The sequence below is a fragment of the Tachysurus vachellii genome, chromosome 2 (genome assembly GCF_030014155.1).
Source record: "Tachysurus vachellii isolate PV-2020 chromosome 2, HZAU_Pvac_v1, whole genome shotgun sequence".
NCBI classification, from domain to species: domain Eukaryota; kingdom Metazoa; phylum Chordata; class Actinopteri; order Siluriformes; family Bagridae; genus Tachysurus; species Tachysurus vachellii.
The window spans coordinates 9622440-9628439 of NC_083461.1; positions in this window are offsets into that span (position 1 = coordinate 9622440).

Below are 6000 nucleotides of genomic sequence, written 5' to 3' on the forward strand. Positions count from 1 at the left end.
CATCCTCAAGAAAAAGCTCAAAATAACCAATATGCACTTTTTATTTTTATTTTAAATTGTTAGAACAGTCATCTCACTGCGCAGGGCTTTTGACTGTGCATTCACCGTTTTTTCATTTTGTGTTTTTGTACCTGTGTGATCTTGAAAGATAAGAGAGTGTTGAGGTACAGCTCGAGGTTTCTGCAGTGCAGAGTGTCGTCTCTTAGCAGGTTTTCCAGGAAGACTGGACTGCCTGCAGAGCTGTCTGCTATTTCAAACAGTACATCAAGCCTAGCCGATGCGGAACGAATACTGTTCTTTTCTAGAAATACAATGGACAAAATCACTTGTTCAGCAGAAGAAAAAAAATCCTCAAATTCCAACTTTGGAGAATGAATCACCTGGACTCTGAAATTTCAGCAATTTTCGTTTTTTCTCAATATATTCTTTATTTTATCATCAAGTACTGTTCACTGTGACACAGGAGAGTGATGTTTCAGTAAACTGCTGTTTGTTCACAGATTACATTTTATTTTTTTCAACCACTGGTTTTACAGAATATATTTTTCAAATAATATAGAACAAGAATGCTGGCAGATATTTAGTAAGTCACTTTTTATTTTACTGAGTAGGCTTTTTTCTTTCTACTCACATGTTTGATTTTGCATGATTACTTATACAGTCATGGCCAAAATTGTTGGCATCCCTAAAATCTTTCCAGAAAATGAAGTATTTCTCACAGAAAATATTGCAATTACACACTTTTTGCTATTTACATGTTCATTTCCTTTGTGTGTATTGAAACAACACAAAAAAAAAAAAAAAAAAAAAAAAAAACTAAGGAAAAAGCAAATTTGACAATTTCACACAAAACTCCAAAAATGGGCTGGACAAAATTATTGGCACCTTTTCAAAATTGTGCATAAATAAGTTTGTTTCAAGCATGTGATGCTCCTTTAAACTCACCTGGGGCAAGTAACTGGTGTGGACAATATAAAAATCACACCTGAAAGCAGATTAAAAAGAGAAGTTGACTCAGTCTTTACATTGTGTGTCTGTGTGTGCCACACTAAGCATGGAGAACAGAAAGAGGAGAAGAGAACTGTCTGAGGACTTGAGAACCAGAATTGTGGAAAAATATCAACAATCTCAAGGTTACAATCCATCTCCAGAGCTCTAGATGTTCCTTTGTCCACAGTGCGCAACATGATCAAGAAGTTTGTAACCCATGGCACTGTAGCTATGGGCCCTGTGATGGGTTGGCACTCCGTCCAGGGTGTATCCTGCCTTGATGCCCGATGACGCCTGAGATAGGCACAGGCTCCCCGTGACCCGAGGTAGTTCGGATAAGCGGTAGAAGATGAGTGAGAGTGAATGAATGAAACGCTATGGCAGGAGACCCAGGAGGACCTCACTGCTGACACAGAGACTTCCAAAAAATCACGACTTCAGTTTGCCAAAGTGTACGTGAATAAGCCAAAATCTTGTGGACAGATGAGACCAAGATAGAGCTTTTTAGTAAAGCACATCATTCTACTGTTTACCGAAAGTGGAATGAAAAGAACACAGTACCTACAGTAAAATATGGTGGAGGTTCAAAGATGTTTTGGGGTTGTTTTGGTGTCTCTGGCAATGGGTGCCTTGACTGTGTGCAAGGCATCATGAAATCTGAGGATTAGCAAAGGATTTTGGGTCGCAATGTAGGGCCCAGTGTCAGAAAGCTGGGTTTGCGTCCGAGATCATGAGTCTTGCAGCAGGACAATGACCCCAAACATACTTCAAAAAGCACCCAGAAATGGATGGCAACAAAGCGCTGGAGAGTTCTGAAGTTAGTCTAGATCTAAATCCCATTGAACACCTGTGAGGAGATCTTAAAATTGCTTTTGGGATTGCTTCCAATATGAGAGATTGCAGTTTGCAAAGGATATGAAGCTTATTGATGGTTATAGGAAGAGAGAAAGGTGTAAGAAGCTTATTGATGCTTATAGGAAGTGATTGATGTAAGTAATTTTTTCCAAAGGGTGTGCAACCAAATATTAAGTTAAGGGTGTCAATAATTTTGTCCGGCCCATTTTTGGAGTTTTATGTGAAATTATGTCAAATTTGCTTTTTTCTATGTTGTTTCAATACACACAAAGGAAATAAACATGTGTATAGCTAAACGTGTAATTGCAATACTTTTCTGTGAGAAATACTTCGTTTTCTGGAAAAATTTCAGGGGTGCCAACACTTTTGGCCATGACTATAGCTGATAATGCTCTATATATTATATTTACATTTACAGCATTTAGCAGATGCCCTTATCCAGAGCAACTTACATTTTTATATTATTTTATACAACTGAGCAATTGAGGGTTAAGGGCCGTGCTCTGGCGCCCTGCAGTGGCAGCCTGGTGGATGTAGGAATTGAACTAACAACCTTCTGATCAGTAGTCCAGCACCTTAACCACACAATATCAGATATCCACTCTCTGAGCACAGACTGATAGGGGTTTATTTGTGTTTGGCTGTCGAAACCTATATTTCTGTTCGGTAGTCTTAGTAAATTGTATGAAAATTCGTTCAGGAAGAAAAAAATTCCCTTGGATTCCTTGGAACTATCACTCAGACATTAAATATAGACTTCAAATCCATTAGTCACAAAACAAATTTAAAAAACAGAATCTTTATACATGTAAAAGTATTAAACTTTTAACTATTAAACTATTTCAACGCTTAAGTTATTTTGTATCATAATCCACGCAGATTTATTTACACAGTTTTCAGTATCTGTTTTCTTTTAAACACCACCACCATTACTCCATAGTGCTGATCAGATGTCAATCATTTATTTACAGTAAATTAAATAACTGCTGCTAGGCTTTAAGTACACTATATCCTTCAGAGGAAGGATTTTCTTTTTGACTGCATTTTTGGAAATACTTTAGTGGGATTAATATGGCAGCCTCACGGGTTCCTGGAGGATTACTAGAGAATGCTTTTAACAAGATTATTTTTTGTAGAAAGGCTGATCCAGATGATGTTCTTTTCACACATTCTGTATCAGGTGGTGGGCTTTAGCACCATTCAGGTCACTCTCTTACCTATTTTTATTTTAGGAATGAGATGTGTGCTCACTTTTGTTTTGATATGAAAATGATTTTTGATTGCTGCAGCAAGTTACCATCACTTCATTAGGTTTAGTGAGATGGTGAGGACATTTAAGTGAATTGCTATAACGCTGATACTGTATATGCAGTCACCTATTGAGAAAAGTGCAATGCCCTGTAACACCTTTCTATATAGATATATATATTCATAGACATGTTGTGCTACAGTAGCTATTCTGTTGCATCGGACCAGATGGGATAGCCTTCACTCGCCATGCACACCAGTGGGCCTTGGGTGCATATGACCCTGTCACTGGTTCATTGGTTGTCCTTCCTTGGACCATTTTTAGTACTGTAGGTACTTACCACTGCATACCAGAAACACCCCACATGACCTGTCATTATGGAGATGTTCTGACCTAGTCATCCAGCCATTAGAGTCTTGCCCTTCTTAAAGTTTCTCAGATCCTTACCCTTGCTCATTTTTCCTGCTTCCAACAAATCAACCTCAAGAACGGACTGTTCACTTGCTGCATATTATTTTCCACTCCATGACAGCTGCCATTGTAAAAAGATATTCAGTAGTCAGTAGTCTTAATGTTATGGGTGATCGGTGTATGGAATTATACTGTATAAAAAAAAATCATGTTATTTCTTGTAATGGATTTTCGATGTTAAACTTAACATTTCTGATGTTTTTGCACACTCTTGTCCTCGCAACCAGCTTCACAAATAAGCCATAAGAAGTCTTTAAAAAGTCTGGTTTGCTTTCGATTTATTTAATTTTAGTCCAGCTGCACTGTGAAATACTATCTAACAGCAATTAGAGTAGAAAAATATTGCCCTACACACTACACAATTCATCCTGCTGCTTTTGTCAGCAGTCACTTAATAAGTACATCAATAAATATAATGGAACCAGTTCCACTGCCATAGGATGAGGTGTTTTGCTTAGGATTATGAGCAGTTCCTTCTCTTTTCATCATTCTGGTACAACGCTCAATGGGCTTTTTGGTCTCCCTGAGCTCTCCAATGCATTCTTTTTTTTAAAAAATGTACCAAACGGTTGATTTAGCCAACCTAATGGTTTTTGCTATCTCTTTGAACAAACTGCAAATGAGCTCAGTCCTCCAACTGTATTGAATCCCACTGATTAAAGGCTGGAGATGTTGCATTTCATATAAATTTTGTTGCTTGTTTCTGTATTTCTAAACAGTGTCTTGTAGATGTTCATGTTGAAAGGAAGGTTTGTGTTTTGTTGTAAGTCATCCATTCTTTTATTTATTGCTTGTGTATATATTTGTGGAGTCTCCTTTCCTTTAATGATGCTAGTCTTCATTCTTGAGTAACTTATTATTGCTTCCAGAACGTAAATGTAACATATGGTAGCTTAGGTTATAGCAAAATAATGTGAGTTTGTCTTTGCATTTTTTATTGTAGACAAACCAAGTAATAATCCAGAAAATTCTCTCAACTGTTGCATACCTCAACGAGTTAGTCTCAACGAGTCTGAGGCTTGTGTATGTTGTTCTTCCTCTCATCCTCACAGTACCCACAACTCAATATTTCATTTTCAATATGTATAATTTACTCTCTGCATCCTAGACTACATGACCATTCAAGTATTAAATAAATGATATTTAGTTTCTATATTCTATGTGTAAATCTTCTACAGTGTTAGTTATGGTTTACATTGTTTGTACTGTTTATATTTCATTAAACAAATACTGTATTCAGCACTGGACTTTTGTGCAATGGTCTTTAATATATTAAGAGGGAATCCTTTAATATTATCCACCAGAGGCCAATATGGCTGCCGGTTATCATTCCAAGCAAAGGTAGGTTGTTGGGTTTATTACAATGTTATTAGTTTCTCACTGTAAATGAGTTTGATTAAAACAAGGACCGAGATAATTTTTTCAGGCAATCTGTCGAAGTTTTGTTGTTTTCTCACTGTTTTCTCACCTGTACAAATAAACCTCAACAATTTTACAACATACAACAGTGCTCAAGTTAAGATTAAACATCATATTTGTGAAAACACTATCAAACTATTTTACATGCATAATTAGTCTAAAAATCTTGTCCTGTCATCAAACTGATATAAAGTTATGTCACCTGGTTGGGTGGAAAGGAAACCTGAAGCCATGCTACAGTAGGTGATAATATCCCTGAATTAAAAAAACAACATATGCTAATAGTTTTGGTGGAACAGATGGCATTTTAACCTTATGTTTGGATTCCCAGTCCACTTCCCTGGTTCTTCCTGCTTTTTTTTTTTTTTAGAGGTGTAGGTCCCTCCGTTTTATCTTCAGCAAGTATAACGCATGCTCAGATGAATTCAAGTCAGATGACTTGGCCATTGCAGAACATTCCACTTCTTTGCCGTAAGAAAATCTGCTTTGCTTTTGAAGTATGCTTCTCATTACTGTCTATCTGTCTGCTGAAGTGCTGTCAAATGAAGGATTTAGCTGAATCTGAGCAGCCATTTACATTGCAGAATTTCTTCAGCAGTCACTTCATCAATAAACACAAAGGAGACACTTTTACTGTAACCCACACACCCACACTATAAGATGAGGTGGTATGCTTCAGACAATGCTTCAGGGGAGTTATCTCTATAAAGCAGATGACAATGTAAAATTTTACACACTTCAAATCACTTTATCACAAGATAAAATGTTGCTTTGTGCTCTCCTTCTGGTGTCTCTATTATCATGCTGATCCCACATAACCATACATTTCTCAAACATTTATAAACCTGATTAATTAGAGGAATACTGGGTCAGCTGTGTTTTGATGCTTGGACATACTACTGATTGGACACTTACAGTAATGCAGACAGTGGGACCACCGGTACACCACTAACTGTGATTAAAATCAGTTAAGAGGACCATTCAAAAACCAAGGAATCTATTCTCAAGAAACTGAG